The sequence below is a fragment of the Chlorocebus sabaeus genome, chromosome 13, assembly GCF_047675955.1.
Source record: "Chlorocebus sabaeus isolate Y175 chromosome 13, mChlSab1.0.hap1, whole genome shotgun sequence".
Taxonomy (NCBI): domain Eukaryota; kingdom Metazoa; phylum Chordata; class Mammalia; order Primates; family Cercopithecidae; genus Chlorocebus; species Chlorocebus sabaeus.
This window is the reverse complement of record NC_132916.1, coordinates 61,629,480-61,647,072: the sequence shown is the minus strand read 5'-3', so window position 1 is coordinate 61,647,072 and position 17,593 is coordinate 61,629,480.

Genomic DNA, 17,593 nt, shown 5'->3' with positions numbered 1-17,593 from the left:
GCAGACACCAACATGTGCAGAGACCAGATCTCCTGCAGTTCTGGTGCCACAGCAGAGAACAATTCTAGAATAATCGTTCTTCCTCCAACTGAGTGTCACTTCCTAGGTATTGTTTCTTCTCCCTGGCTGGTGCTCAAGTCCAGAAGTCCTGTCCCAGATTTTCTTCAAAAGAAGAGAGGGAGTAAAATTGGGTATGGAAAAAAGACATATTCAAATTGACAAAAAAGAATTTTAGAGTCTTCTCTAAAAAGGTTGAGGCAAGTAGATAAAACCATGAAAAATCAGGATGCCCTATGTGAGGGTTAATATTGAGTGTCAACTTGATTGGATTGAAGTATTATTCCTGGACGTGTCTACAAGGGTATTGTCAATAGAGATTAACATTTGAGTCAGTGACTGGGAGAGGCAAACCCACCCTCAATCTAGGTGGGCACCATCTGAGCAGCTGCCAGCACAGCTAGAATAAAGCAGGTCGAAGAAGATGGAAAGAACAGACTTGCTGAGTCTTCTGGCCTCCACCTTTCTCCCGTGCTGGATGCTTCCTGCCCTCGAACATCAGACTCCAAGTTCTTCAGCTTTTGGACTCCTGGACTTAAACCAGTGGCTTGCCACGGGCTCTCAGGCCTTCAGCCACAGACTGAAGGCTGCACTGTCACTTCTGAGGTTTTGAGACTCGGACTGGCTTCCCTGCTCCTCAGCTTGCATACGGCCTATTGTGGGACTTCATTTTGTGACTGTGTGAGTCAATACTCCTTAATAAACTCCCTTTCATGTATACATCTATCCTATCAGTCCTGTCCCTCAAGAAACCCTGACTAATACACCCGACAGGCAGATGAGCCTATTTCACCTGGGGTTAGATCAAAGTTGTTTGAAGGAGGGGGCAACAGAAAAGAGCTAACTTCTTTTGTGCCAATGAGACTGAAGGAAAGATTCCAATAGACACGCAAGATGTAATACAGAAATTTGGAGAAATGGTTCAACAGGGAACACACAGCTCCTAGTGAGGATTAAGCACCCCCAGTCCCTACGTTCCCCTGTGAAGACAGGGCTGTGGCTACTGCCAGTTGCTTGGAATAACGCTCTGGCAGGTGAGAGGCCCTCTTCGCCATCCTCACAAGGATTTGAAGCCCCTGGGTTCTCCCTCACCTGTCTTTTGAGGGGTCTGGCTAAAGGTCTGCCTGCTCACAGGAGCAAGCAAATGGTGACAAATAGTCTCACCCCAATCCTGCAAACTGGCTGTGAGAAAGGATATAGTGGCGGTCGTTTCCTCAGGCATATTTCTCAGCAAGTTTAGGCTTTGGCCCGCCCAAGGTGACACTTGGACGTACGCTGTTTTCTATTTCTTCATACTGCCTACAAGCTAGTCATGATTGTTTCTACTTTACAGGTGAGCCTCTGATGGGTTGAGTGATTTGCCAAGGTCTGGAAACCGTATCTGTCTAATTCCACAACTTATTCTCTTTCTATCAGACCCTTTAGAACTTCCTCTCAGCCTTTGTATATAGAGATTTCCCTTTAGTCTCTTAATTAAAATTCCTTTTTAAAATGTCAGTTTTGCCCTGTTGAACTCCGGGACTCTTCTTCCCGTATGTTGAAGGGTGAATGTTAGATAAGAGAGCAAGGGACAGGGAGATCTGATAAGGCAGCCGGTCAGGTGGTGGGTGGCTGTCTGCTCTCAGGGATAAAGAAGAGCAGTGCCTTAAAGAGCCTATTTGCTGGCCAGGTGCGGTGGCTCATGCCTGTAATCCCAGCACTTTGGGAGGCTGAGGCAGGTGGATTACGAGGTTAAGAGATTGAGACCATCCGGGCCAACATGGTGAAACCCTGTCTTTATTAAAAATACAAAAATTAACTGGGTCTGGTGGCACACAACTCTAGTCCCAGCTACTCGGGAGGCTGAGGCAGGAGAATTGCTTGAACCCGGAAGGCAGAGGGTGCAAAGAGCCAAGATCGCACCACTGCACTCCAGCCTGGTGACAGAGCACGACTCTGTCTCAAAAAAATACAAAAAAACCAAAAAAATCTATTTATCTAGCATGAATAGAGGTACATATGAATGCTCCTCAACTTATAATGAGGTTACATCCTGATGAATCCATCGTAAGTCAAAAAATCTTAAGTCGAACCATAGTAAGTTGGAGGCCATCTGTACTCACTAGAAAGAGCTCTGAAGTCTACACAATCACTGGCAAACATTCACTCATTGCTAAGCTCCATATCTAACTAGCTTCAAAAAAAAAAATTGTATTGCATATATTTAAGGTATAAAACGTGACGTTATAAAATGCATGTGTGTAGTAAAATGGTTACTATAGTGGAACAAATCAATGTATTCATCTTCTCAGTCACCATTTGATATAATTTGTCCCCTCCAAACCTCATGTTGAAAAATGATCCCCAGTGCTGGAAGTGAGGCTTGGTCGGAGGTGTTTAGGTCCTGGGGGCGGATCTTTCATGAATGGCTTGGTGTCCTCTTTACAGTAATGAATGGGTTCTTTCTCTATTTGTTCACGTGAAAGCTGATTCTTAAACAGCCTGGGAATTTACGCCTTGCTCTCTTGCTCCCACCTTCATCATGCGACACACCTGCTACCCTTCACCTTCCACCATGATTGAAAGCTTCCTGAAGCTTTCATCAGAAGCAGAAGCTGCCGTGTGTGGAACCATGAGCCTCTTGTACAGTTTGTAGAATGGTGAGCCAAATCAATCTCTTTTCTTTATAAATCACCTAACCTCAGGTATTCCTTTATAGCAATGCAAAATGAGCTAATATTCCATGTTTCCCCTTATGGCAAGCAACTATAATCTACTTAGTTTAGAAAAAAATCCTGTATATAACACTATTATTAATTTTAATCCACATGTTGTTGTACATCACATTTTTTGACCTGTTTATTCTACATATTTGCTACTTTGTAACATTTTACCTAGATCTCCCCATTCTCTGCTCCCAGACTTCAGCACTGGTAACCCTGTTTCATTCTCTCTATATATTTGATCTTTTGGGGAGAATACCACATATAAGTGAAATTATACAATATTTTTCTTTTTGTCTCTGACTTATTTCTCCTAGTATAATGTCCTCCAGGTCAATCCATGTTATGGAAAATGGCAAGATTTCCTCATTTTCCTCTTTTTAAAGGCTGAATAATATTCCATTGTATGTATATACCATAGTTTATCCATTGAAGGACATCTAGGTTGTTTCCATATCTTGGCTATAGTGAATAATGCTGCAGTTAACATAGGAGTACAGATATCTTCATGAGGTAATAATTTTATTTCCTTTGGGCATATACCCAGAAGATTAATTGCATATAGTAGTTCTATTTTTAATTTCTTTAGGAACTTCCATATTATTTTACATAATGGCTGCATCAATCTCCATTCCCACCAATAGCAACAAGGCTTCCTTTTTCCCCCTCATTAACATTGTTATCTTTTATCTTTTGATAACAGCTATCCTAACAGCTAAGAGGTAGTATCTCATAGTGGTTTTGATTTCATTTTTCTGCTAATTAGTAATGTTGGACATTTTTTCAACTAATACTTCCAAAGTACCTGCTGTCCATTCTTCTGTCATTTTAGAGAAATGTCTATTCAAGTCATTTGTCCATTTTTTACTGTGTTATATGTTTTCTTGTTATTGAGTTGTATGAGTTCTTTATAAATCTTAGATATCAACTCCTTATTTGAAATAAAGTGTGCAAATTTTTTTCCCCAGTCTGTAAGTTGTCTTTTCTATTTGTTGATTGTCTCATTTATTGTGCAGGAGCTTTTTAGTGTGATGTAGACCCACTTATTTATTTTTGCTGTTGTAGCCTGGGCTTTTGACGTGATATCCAAAACACAAAAGAAATCATCGCCAAGGCCACTGTAAAGGAGTTTTTCCTCTAAGTTTTTTTCCTAAGAGTTTTTTGCTTTAAGGTCTAGTGTTTGGGCCTTTTATCCATTTTGAATTGTTTTGTGTATGGGGTAAGAGTCCAGTTTTATTCTTTTGCATATGGAAATCCAGTTTTCCCAGCACCACTTACTGAAGAGACTGTCCTTTCCTCCATTGTTTCTTTTTCATGTCCTTGTCAAAAATTAGTTGACCATACATGTTTGGATTTATTTATGGGCTTCCTACTCTGTTCCACTGGTCTATGTGTCCATTTTTTCCCAGTACCATTTTATTTTGAGTAGTATAGCTTTGTAATATCATTTTAAATTAAAAAGTGTGGTATCTCCAACTTAGTTTTTCCTCTCAGGATTGTTCTGACTATTTAGGATCTTTTTTAGTTTTATACAAATTTTAGGATTTGTTTTGTCTATTTCTGTCAAGAATGACATTGAGACTTTGATCAAGATTGCATTGCAACTATATATTGCTTTAAATAGCATAGGACATTTTTAACAATATTCATTCTTCTCATCCATGTGCATGGACTATCTTTCCATTTATTTGTGTCCTCTCCAATTACATTCATTAATGTTTTATCATTTTCAATGTAGAGGTATTTTACCACCTTGGTTAAATTTGTTCCTATCTTTTTTGATACTATCATAAATGGGATTGTTTTCTTGATTTCTTTTTCAGCTGGGTAACTGTGTAAGGAAATGCCATGGACTTTTGCATGTTGACTTCGTATCCTACAACTTTATTGAATTCATGTATTAGATCTAATAGTTTTTTGGTGGCGTCTTTGGGGTTCTCTACTTACAAGATCATGCCATCTGCAAATGGAGATAATTTTACTTCTTTCTTTCTGGATTGAATACTTTTTATTTCTTGAGAGTACTTTCAGTACCATGTAGAATAAAAGAGTGGGCATCCTTGCCTTTACCAGATCTTAGAAAAAAAGCTTTGAGTTTCTTCACATTGATTATGATACTAGCTGTGGATTTTTCATAAATAGCCTTTATTATGTTGAGGAAATTTCCCATACCTAAACTGTTAAGAGTTTTTATCGAAAAAGGATGTTGAACTTTTTTAAATGCGTTCCCTGCATCTATTGATATGATCATGTGGATTGGGTCTTTCTACCTGTTAATGTTATGTATCACACTGATTGACTTGCACTGATTGACTTGCCTATGCTCAACTAGCCTCCCATGCCAGGGATAAATCCCACTTGATCATGAGGTATAACATGTTTGGTGTGTTGTTAAATTTGATTTGCTAATATTTCATTAAGGATTTTTGCATCAGTGTGCATCACTGCTATTGACCTGTACTTTTCTTTTTATGTGGTATCTTTGCCTGGCTTAAGTATCGATATGATGTTGGCTTCATAAAATGTGTTAGGGAGTATTCCTTCCAGCTCTATTTTTGAAAGAGTTTGAGACATATTGGGGTTCATTTTTCTTTGAGAGTTTGGTAGAATTCAGCTTTAAAAGCCATCAACTGGTCCTGGGTTTGCTTTGTTGGGACGTTTTTAATAACTACGTTAATCTCTTTGTTTATTATTATATTCAGACTTTCTATTTCTTCCTGATTCAACCTTGGTAGGTTGTATTTGTCTAAGAATGTATTCATTTCCTACAGGTTATCAAATTTGCTGGCCTATAATTGATCACAATAGTCCTTTATGATCCTTTTTATTTCTGAGGCATCTGTTGTAATGTTTCCACTATCATTTCTGACTTTACATATTTGTCTCCTTTCTTTTTTTCTTAGTGAGTCTGCCTATGGGTTTGTTAAATCTTTTTTTCAGAAAAATTTTAACCACTTTTCTATTCTCTATTTGATTCATCTCTATTCTGATCTTTACTATTTCCTTCTTTCTGCTAAATTTGGGTTTAGTTTGTTCGTTTTTCTAGTTCCTTGAGGCACAATGTTAAGCTGCTTATTTGGGATTTTTCTTACTTTTTAACACAGGTACTTATTGCTGTAAGCTTCTCCCCTAGAACTGCTTTGGCTGCATTTCACAGGTTTTAGTATGTTGAATGTGCTACTAAAATAAGATTAGAGATAAAAGAGTTAAGAATAGATTAAGTAGCAATATCCATCATATACCTATCAAAAATATAACATCGATATGCAACACTTGCAGGGAACTAAAAAAGAAGAAAAAGATATAATATCAAACTAATGCTAACATTATACCAATAAAAAAATCATAGTTTTGTATTCTCATCAGTTCATCATTTTTCTCTTTTTCTTTTTTTTTCTTGAGACAGAGTCTTGCTCTGTTGCCCAGGCTAGAGTGCAGTGGCATGATCTCAGCTCACTACAACCTATGCCTCCCAGGTTCAAGCAATTCTCCTGCCTCAGCCTCCTGAGTGGTTTGGATTACAGGCACCCGCCACCACACCCGGCTAATTTTTGTATTTTTAGTAGAGACGGGGTTTCATCATCTTGGCCAGGCTGGTTTCGAACTCTGGACCTCATGATAAATCCACCTTGGCCTCCCAAAGCGCTGGGATTACAGGTGTGAGCCACTGTGCCTGGCCCATCATTTGTCTTAATTAAGTCTTGCCTCACTGGATATTGAGGAGCAGTCTAGTTTCAAGAGTTCATGTCTTTCTGGACTGGAAAGAGTTCTGGAACTCTTAGTCCCATGGAACAATCTGACAGTTGTCTAATTAATGTCTACTCAGAAACCATGTCTGCACAAGTCCAGTCTTACAAGTAACAATAGGTGTAGAAGTTTCTGGAAGAGTTCTTTCCGCTAAATTTCTGAAACTATCATTTTTTGATAATGATCCATTTCTAGAATTGTAGCTTATAGCACAGCCTTCAGGCAAGTATAAGAGAAGGGCTGAGACCACTGGTTTATAAGAAGACAGACTGGCTGCAGTTATTGTAATGACTAACAAGATCAGAATGAAGGACAGTAAAATTTTCTACTAGGGTATAATACCTAATTACTTTCTGAGGATTTGATCAATGTTTCCCCTGAAGATAAGAATAGTCTATAAACAGAGTTTTTAACAAATATCCAGGGCTTTCCAATCCATCCTGCCAAGTTGTAACAAGCTCTGAAACATACTTATCAGTAAGACTTTACCAGCACAGAACTAACCTAGGAAAAGCTGAGCCTCATTTATTTAACCTTTTCCATGCCGCTCTTATGATAGCATTGAACGAATTAAGAAAAATAGACCACCTCAAAGTTAATTATTTTTAGCCCCCCACTTTTTATAAAGTTAAATAAACAAACAAATCAATTTTTAATCTGGGAAGAACCTCAGAGGAACCACACAGTTTGTTCAGGTGCAAAACGTTTTTAAGAAAAAAAAATTTATGAATCTAAGATCTGATCTTGGGAAGGCAAAACTGAAACAACATAGGTGGATGTGTTGAAGGATTGTGATTGAATAAAATAATGATCAGATTTTAGCCAGGGCCAGATTTCAGTTTTAGAAACATCACTCTGGCTGTAATATGAAAGTTAGATGGAGGAGGTAACACTAGAGAGGAGACCAAGCAGGAAGTCAGTGGCAAACCTTGACAGCGGACACACAGCCATGGTGTCCAAGGTTTTGGACTAAAATCCCACCCTCTTCAGCAAATAACTAGTCTCATTCTGGAAAACATCTATTGGCTTATTACTCACCCTGAGAGAGGCTGAAAGCCTGACCCGGGGGTACCCTGGGACCATGTGGCCCATACTTCTCATTGTGAATGGGTCTTCTCTGGACCATCAAGCCATGAGGCAAGAGGAGCACAGCAAGACTGGATCCAATCTTACAGCACAAATAAAACTGCAGGATGTCAAGGATCAATGGACAAGGTGACCTGCTCTGTGGACATGTGATCTACTCAGTCTCTTTCCCAGACACCCTGGTGTTTTCTCAATGTGCTCATGAGCAAATGTCCATGCAGTAGGGACAGGGGTCCCACATGGCTCAGAAGCACAGGCTTCCTCTCACTGAGGCTGACCTGGGCTGCTGTAGGCCTGAGCGTCCCGTCAACCAATGGCAGGAAGCAGCCTGTGAACATCTTGGATGTTAGCGTATTGGGGAGGGGGCAGTGATCTGTCCCCAGTGGGGTAGACACATCCAGATTTGGGTTTACCATCCTAGCTCATCGTGTTTCTGTCTGGGCCAGCACCTGTGGACTTATTGAACGTCTTATTGGCCATCATGCTTTACCACGCAACACTGCTTCTAATAAAAGAACTCTCATTGCAAGGAAGAAGTAGAGCAACTATATCTAATTTTCAACTGGACATCTCCTTTTGGATGTTTTGGAGGCACCTCATGCTCAACGTAACAAAACACATGATCTTCTCCCAAAACCCAATTCCCTTCCACAATTTTCTAAGTGAATGGCACCATCACCAATCCAGGTACCCAAACCAGGAACCTTGACCTCATCCTTAGCACCTCCCTCTCATCCTTCATATCTAACTATTTCCAAGTGTTATTAATTTTCCCTTCTAAATATTTCTTAAATCCATCCACTTTCCTCTATTTCCACCATTTATGCTGGGTAGAACTTTCAAGAAGACTTTATGTTGCTAAATAGGTCCTGCCACAACTTTCACCTTCACCTCTTCCCCCTAGTTCCTGATAGTAGGGTCGACAGAAGGCATCTTGTGAGGTGCAGAAAGCATCTTTTAACCCTGAGGCAACAAGAATAAGGACAAAAGCCCCTACATATAGAAGGATGTGAAAGTAGAAAGATAAGCTGTGCCCAGATTTCCAAGGGCTTGTTGCACTACCAGGATGTGCCTGGCCCGCCTGCCTCCATGCACAAAGGCCTTTTTGTATAAATTTCTGAAAGTATGTAAGTAACTTAATTGTCACTTAAACTAGTGTCACCATAGCTCCCCTCTAGACTTTCTCTCTGACTTGTGAAGCAGTGGTCATGTGGCCGTATGTTTTGCTCATTCCTAAGGAATTAGAATTTCGTTTTTGCTTCAAATAAAAAAGCTGGCAAAAAAGAGTGATGGTTATATACTATTTGTCCTTTTGACTCAAGCTAAAATGCTTCTAAAACCAACACACTCAAAAGCAATACTAACCACTACCCTAATTCAATCAATATCAAAAGATAGGAAAAAATAAAACTTTATATCAAAAATTTCAAGAATGTTTGGGCATGCCATACCCGTCTTAGCTTAAGTCTCAGCCAATCTCCCTCTTCTTATCCCAACACATGCACACACAACATACACACAACACATACACAACCCCCAAATACATACCACATACATACCATACACCACATATACATCACACTACACACACACCACACACAGAAAACACACTACATACACACTTCACACACAGAAAACACACACTACATCCACACACAACACTACATACACACCAACTCACATGATACACACACCACATCCACACATGTACACCACACACATCACACTACATGCACACCACACACACACCACATCCACACACATAGAGTATACACATCAACACACTATGCACACACCACACACATACACCATATGCGCCATATGCATACACCACACCCCCACTACACACACCATACATATCCACCCACGACACACAATGCACTACACACATACAAACACAGACACCACGCTACAGACACACCACATATACCATCCATATATACCCACCACACACAATGCACTACACACACATACCACATCCACACACCACACACAGAAAACGCACTACATACACACCACACACACACACCACATCTGTGCCATATCCACGCACTTACACCACACTACACACATAACACACACATACATCATACACATATATCACACCCCACACTACACACACCATACATATACACCCACCACACACACAATACACTATACCACACACACAAACACACACACGATACGCCACACACCACACCACATACACACCATACACATATACCCATCACACACAATGCACTACACCATGCACTCACATACCACATATCACATACCCACACACTACACACATACCACATACCACATGACACATACATATCACATATAAACACACATACATACATACATAAATCTTTTCCTCTGGATGACCCAGCTGGAGGATCTCACTAATCCCCTAAAAGCACACTCTCTCTTCACTAAGCTCGGCTTTGTCACTGTTGAAAGATTTTTTGGGGGGGGCTCTGTCGCCCAGCCTGGACTGCAATGGCACAATCTCAGCTCACTACAACCTCCACCTCCCAGGTTCAAGCAATTATCCTGTCTCAGCCTCCTAAGTAGCTGGGAGTACAGGCACATAGTCCCTAACTAAATTTTTTTTTTTTTTTGAGATGGTGTCTTGCTCTGTTGCCCAGGCTGGAGTGCAGTGGCAACATCTCAGCTCACTGCAGCCTCCGTCTCTTGGATTCAAGCAATTCTCCTGCCTAGCCTCCACAGTAGCTGGGATTACAGGCGCCCGCCAATATGCCTGGCTAATTTTTGTATTTTTGGTAGAGACAGAGTTTCACCATGTTGGCCAGGCTGGGCTCGAACTCCTGACCTCAGGCGATCTGCCTGCCTCGGCCTCCCAAAGTGCTGAGATTACAGGTGTGAGTCAGGGCCGGACTGTTGAAGGATATCTTGGTGGGTCATAAAACCATTGACTATAATTAAAATGAGATACGGCACTAGGATAAATTTGGAAGATTAACGTGAAGCCATAACCTTAAAAATATCTTTACCTTTCGTTCAATCCATGGTAGCAGTGACAGCTCTCACCCTTCACAATTCTCAGATGCATCCCAACCCTCAGATTGAGGTCTCTAACACTAAACTCCAATTCAAAGACACAGGACTCTTCAATGAGTCCGTATGGAAGAAAAAAACCCAGATGTTTCTTATGATACTATTTTTGTCATAAGAAAATCAGGGGCAGAGCTAAAAGGATGAAGTAGAAGGCAGCTAACTTCCCGTCAGCCAAGTTATGCCAATTTGAGAATGAGTTCAAAGCAAAGCTCAAAAGAGAAAAGTCAACACAGCATGCAGAAAAAATTGGTTGTAATAATAACAATGAAAATAATTGGTTTTAATTGTTAATGACTTTTAAATATATAACATACAAAATATAAAAATATGTATAAATACAAATACAAAAATATTGAAGAAATCATGAGTATATGAAAGGGTGCTATTTATGGAGATTTTGTTCTTCAATTAAGCATCTATATATATTTCAAACTGTATATTTGTATTTGTTTCTATGTAAACAGGAAAGGGTGAACAAAAACATGTGAGTGAACCAAACAATCCCAGAAAAGTAGGAACTCTGCCAAGAACAGGAAGATCTGATCAGCTCTGCTGATTTTATACAACAGGCAGAGAGAGGAAGGCCCAGCACCTGCGGGTTCTCTTAGTACGATCAGTTACAAAGACAGGCAGCAGGAGGCTTCCGAAAGGGCATATTCACCAAATGTTCTAAAGAAGAAAACTACCCAGACAACTCAATCTCCTATTTTCTAGGAAAGGAAAATTTCTACTAATTATAGCTACTAATTTTAATAAAATACTGATAAATACTTGTGTTTTTAAAATATCGGCAATCTATATCTATATACCAAAATGTACAGCTATTCTCAAAAACTTAAAGGATGCCCGATTTGAAGAAAGACATGTCTCAAAAACTGAGAATCTTCATAAAAGGCAAGGACCTGTGAGTCCCATAGTGAAATGAGTGCATTTTTATAGAACAGACTCAGTCTGCTACCAACACTTGGGTTTGAATTTCTTGGATGTTGCCACTCAAGAACTTGTGATTTCTACCCAAGAACCTGCAATATCAGCTATTCTGCAATAACCTTCATTTTTCTTTGGGTCTGGTAGGGTTACAAAAATCATAAGCTAGTAATAAAACAATGGCTGGCAGAATTATTGAAGCCCCTAGAAAATGTAAAAAATAAAACCCTGGGAAGGTGCAGGATAAGAACAAAAAGTCATATTTTGTCTCTTCTGTTCATAATCATTTTGGTATAACATCTTTAACTGGTTTCGTAAACTTTGCAATATTTTATACATTTGTGTTTCTTATGGGATTTTAAGTACTTACGAATCTTCGTTTAAATTAAAATGCAAAAGGCCTTTAATTAAATGTTTAATAAATGTTTAAATATTTGGCAAAATCTAATTGGTAAAACTCATAAGACTTTTTTTTTTTTATTACTTGTGTAAGTGCCGTATAATCCTTTTGGAAAATGTCACCTTTTTAAAAATGGCAATTGATTGGCCGGGCGCAGTGGCTCACGCCTGTAATTCCAGCATTATGGAAGGCCAAGGTGGGTGGATCACCTGAGGTCAGGAATTCGAGACCAACCTGGCCAATATGGTGAAACCCCGTCTCTACTAAAAATACAAAAAAATAGCCAGGCGTGGTGGCGCGTGCCTGTAGTCCCAGCTACTCGGGAGACTGAGGCAGGAAAATTGCTTGAACCTGGGAGGGAGAGGTTGCAGTGAGCTGAGATTGCACCACTACACTCCAGCCTGGGTGACAAGAGCGAGACTCCATCTCAAAAAAAAAAAAAAAGGCAATTGATTAATAAATTAAAATTATTTCTTAATTGAACATTAAACAATTTACAACCATTAAGAACATATTTTCTTCAAACATTAAAGCTCCTAGGACATTAAAGAATCTTTCAATATCCTTCTGCTTTGAGTCTCATGGCCTCAGTAGCACTAGATCCAGTCTCAGTTAAGGTGAACTAATTACTATAGATGATTTGACTCAGTAAAAATACATTGAACATATATTGTACACCACATCCAATGTGCTGGCATATGTAACCCATAACTCAAAACACCTGCTGTCTTGACCAATACCAGTTATATGCCAGGAATAACTGTGGTTCACACCTCTTACCCTATGGCTAGAAATAAAGTAGGGTAGAGAGTGATGGGTTCTGCTATGGAGTATGCCAGAAAGACATCAAGGAGGACTTGCGAGGTAGAAGTGCTTAGAAAGAGAAAAGAAAAATATATTTGCCAAATCGTTCCTTCCTCACAGCATTAAACTAATAAATGTTTGCATCATGAAGCACCATGTTCCAGAAGCATCCATTTACTTGCTTCTGTTCATGCTTCAAAACATGTTTTAGAGACTTTCACAAATTAGTGTGAGATTTGCAGCAGTTGCACATATTAGTAGCTAAAAAATACTTTTCTACATTGAACAATTTATGTTTTTCTTAAAACTGTATCTAATAGGTGTATATGTAGTATCTCAATTACTTTTCTAGACAACTAAAGCAAGATGGAACACTAGAATTATAAATTGTGTTACTTTCATTAATATATGTAGTAAGATTTAATTAAAATTAAAAAACGTTGTTTCAGCTTAGATCATCTTGCTTCTAAAATCTCAATTGTACATATAATTTATTAGTTATAGTTTTATTTTACCATTTATTTTAACAAGATATCCCAAATATGTTAGTGAAAAATAACTTTTTAAAAATGATATACTTTTTGTATTTCACTTTAACATTTATTTTAATTGTAGATAAATATAAATATAGATTCCAGTCTGAACACAATTATATTTTTTAAAACTAAATCATTGAGAATAACTACAAGTCAAGAATATGGTAGGAATTAAAAATCTGGATTTCATAATGTAAAACAAATCTTATATAATTTTTTCATCTGCCTAATGATAGAACTTGATCAAACATGTATCAAAGGGGTGGGAGATGGGAGCTGAACAATGAGAACACATGGACACGCGGGGGGGGAACAACACACACTGGGGCCTGTTGGGGGAGGTGGGGTAGTGGGAGGGAGGGAGAGCATTAGGAAAAATAGCTAATGCATGCTGGGCTTAATACCTAGGAGGTGGGTTGATAGGTATAGCAAACCACCATGGCACACATTTACCTATGAAACAAACCTGCACATCTTGCACGTGTACCCCAGAGCTTAAAATTTAAATTTAAAAAAAGGAGATGGGGGAGGTAAAAAGAAAAAGATGTATAAGAACATCTTCAAAGAAATGGTTAGCTTAAACTCAAAATCTGAAAACAATGAGAGAAACTAGACTTTAAAAATCTTTCATAAAAATTTAATTACTGGCAAAACCAGTGAAAATAAGCAAGAAAAATATTATCATCAGATGCACAGCTTAATCAGTTCAGACAGAATCCCTGCAACTTCACATTCTTTACTAAATGAAGAAGTAATTACTGATCATGACACATCACTTGCACACATAAAATTATTTAACTGAAAAGACTGAACAAACGGCAGTCAATCAATAGTATTAAACAAAGGCAAGTAAACACCAACAGAAAACACCGATGTGATGTTCTTAAAAGAGTAATATTATATGTCTATTTGATCAAGTATAATGATGCTTATCTGGAAATAATAGCAAAACAGTTAAAGAAAACAAACAAAGGGAATTATCTAGACTCTTCTAAAGTGGCTCATGATGGCAGCACAAGGGTAGAGTTGAGGCAGGAGCACAAGTCTGTGTTTCTACCACTCAATCAATATGGCAGAGACAGCAATTTTCTCATGAGACGAATTGGTAGCTGGGTATGAGCTGTCTTGAAGGAACTCAATACAAGAGGGCTACTGGAGCTGGAGGACTCAGGGGGGAACTTGCTGTAGGGCAGGCTACTGAGGGCTGAAACTTGAGGGGTCACAAAGCATCAGTAGGTGTGGTAGCCAGATTCCAAGATTGCCCCAAAATCCCTGCCTCCTGCTATTCACACCCTGTGTAGTCCCCCCGCAATATTATGTCAGACCTGACCATTATAGCAGAAGTGAGAGCATGTCACTTTTGAGACTGAGTTATAAAAGACACTATATACAGTATTCCCCAGCCCTGTTTATCCACGGAGGATCTGTTCCCCAGTGGAAAACCCTCGGTAGATGCCTGAAACTGCAGAGAGTACAGAACCCTATATATACTATGTTTTTGCCATCTGATAATTGACCCAGCTACTAAGTGACTCATGGCCAGGCAACACATACAGCGTGAATCCACTGGACAAAAGAATTATTCACGTTCCAGGCAGGATGAAGCAGGACAGTGCAAGATTTCATTATGCTACTCAAAATGGCATGCAACTGACTTATGAAAGGCTTATTTCTGAAATTTTTCATTTAAGAGTTTTGGCCTGCAGTTGGCAATGGTAACTGAAATTACAGAAAGCGAAACTCAGATAAGAGGGTACTACTGCATATCTACATATATATACTTGTCTATCTCCAATCTTTATCTCTCAGATCACTTCTCTAAGGAAAACCAGCTGCCATGTCATGAGCAACGTTATGGAGTAATCCATAATGTGATGAACTGAAGCTTCCTGCCAGCAACCACCTGAATGAGCTTGGGTTTCTGTTTATATCCTCCAGCCTCAGTTAAGCCTTAAGAAGGCTGTATCCCCAGCTCAGCTTGAATACAACTTCATAAACCAGAACCACCCAACTAATCTGTTCCAAATTCCTAACTCTAAATTATATGAGAAAGCAAATCTTTGTTGTCTTAAATTGCTACCTTTAGGGATCATTTGCTATGCAGCAATAGATAAGTAGATTAGACAGACAATTCCTCAAGGAATTGTGCAGGATGGATCAATAGCCTTATAGGAGCAAAGAAAGAAATCACTAACATGCATTACAAATTATTCACCTGTTGATGGACACTTGGGTTGCTTCCATTTTTTGGCTATTACAAATAATGCTGCTATGAACATGGGTGAGCAAATCTCTCATCAAGTCCCTGCTTTAAATTCTTTTGGGTATATACCCAGAAACGGCATTGCTGAGTCATATGGTAATTGTATTTTTAATTTTTTTAGGAACTGCCGTACTTTTTTCCATAGAGGCTGCACCATTTTACATTCCCATTAACAGTGCTTCATTCCAATTTCCCACATTCTCACCGATACTTGTTACTTTGCAGTTTTTTCTAATAGTAGCCATCCTACTGGGTATAAAGTGTTATATGGTTTTGATTTGCATTCCTCTAAAAGATTAATGATGTTGAGTATATTTCCATGTGTTTATTGATCATTTATCTATCTTCTTTGGAGAAATGTCTATACATGTCCTTTGCCCATTTTTTAATCATGTTTTCTTGCTTTTAAGTTGTAGTTCTCTATATATTTGGAATATTAACCATTTATCGTATATAGGATTTGCAAACATTTTCTCCCATTCTGTGGACTGACTTTTCACTTTGTTGATTGTGTTTTTTGATGCACAGAAGTTTTTAATTTTGGTGTAGACTAATGTATTTATTTTTTCTTTTGCTGCTATACTTTCAATAGTTTACCAGCCTTTGACCTACATGATCTACATGAGTGAAGAGAGACGCTAAGAAAAAAAGGTGTTGTCAGTGATGAAATAAAAGTTATTCAAACCTAAGGATGAAATGAACAGGTAAACTAAATCTGTATTGAATAGGGTAAGGAATATGAATCTTAAAACCTTGAAGATTTTAAAAATCTTAACTGTGGGCCAGGCGCGGTGACTCAAGCCTGTAATCCCAGCACTTTGAGAGGCTGAGGCAGGAAGATCATGAGGTCAAGGGATCGAGACCATCCTGGCTAACACGGTGAAACCCTGTCTCTACTAAAAATACAAAAAAATTAGCCCGGCTTGGTGGCGGGTGCCTGTAGTCCCAGCTACTCAGAAGGCTGAGGCAGGAGAATGGCATGAACCCAGAAGGGGGAACTTGCAGTGAGGCGAGATCGCACCACTGCACTCCAGCCTGGGTGACAGAGCGAGACGCCGTCAAAAAAAAAAAAAGGTAACTGTATTAGTCCTAGTTCTTCAGAGAAACAAATCCAATAAGATATAGATATATAGAGATACAAAAGGAGATTCATTATGGGAATTGGCTCACATAGTTACGGAGACTGAGAAGGTCCACAATATGCCATCTGCTAGCTGGAGAACCAGGAAAGCTGATGATGTGTGACTCTAAAAGCCAGAAAAGCCAATGGTGTAACTCAGTCAATGGCTGCTAGTCTGGGTCCCAGAGTCTGAAGGTCTGAAAGCCAAAAGCTCCAATGTCCAAGGGCAGGAAGAGATGGGTGTCCCAGCTCAAGAAAGAGGAAAACCCCTCCTTCTTCCACCTTTTTGTTCTATCCTGGCCCTCAACAAATTGAATGACACCTGCCCACACTGGTGAGGGTGGATCTTCTTTACCCAGTCCACTGATTCAAATATTAATCTATTCCTGAAACACCCTCACAGACACACCTAGAAATAATGTTGTGCCAGTTATCTGGGAATCCCTTAGCCCTTTCAGGTTGATGTCTAAAATTAACCATCACATTAACTAATATTCACTTTTATTAAGTCAAAACATCTCAGTGTGTGCATTGTGTTTAAAGGATATCTTAATGCAGGATCATATATAGCTCTGCACATGGCTCAAACTGGGCATGAACATAGAATTCCCACACAGTGAACTTACCATAAGATATTCAGAACAGAGGGGCCCTGGTCAGCCCATTAAATTCCACAATTCCTTTGCTAAGAGCCTAGAAATCTTATGAAGCACCTAATTTCTTTCTCTGAATAATAATAATAATTTCATTTCTGGAAAAATCTTTTAATTCTATGATCCAGAGTACTGTTTCTAACATAATGCACCTGTTAAATGAAACATAGTCCCTTGAACCTTTGACCCTAAATGCACCATCTGAAAGGAAATACCAATTCTAAACTCCAAGCTG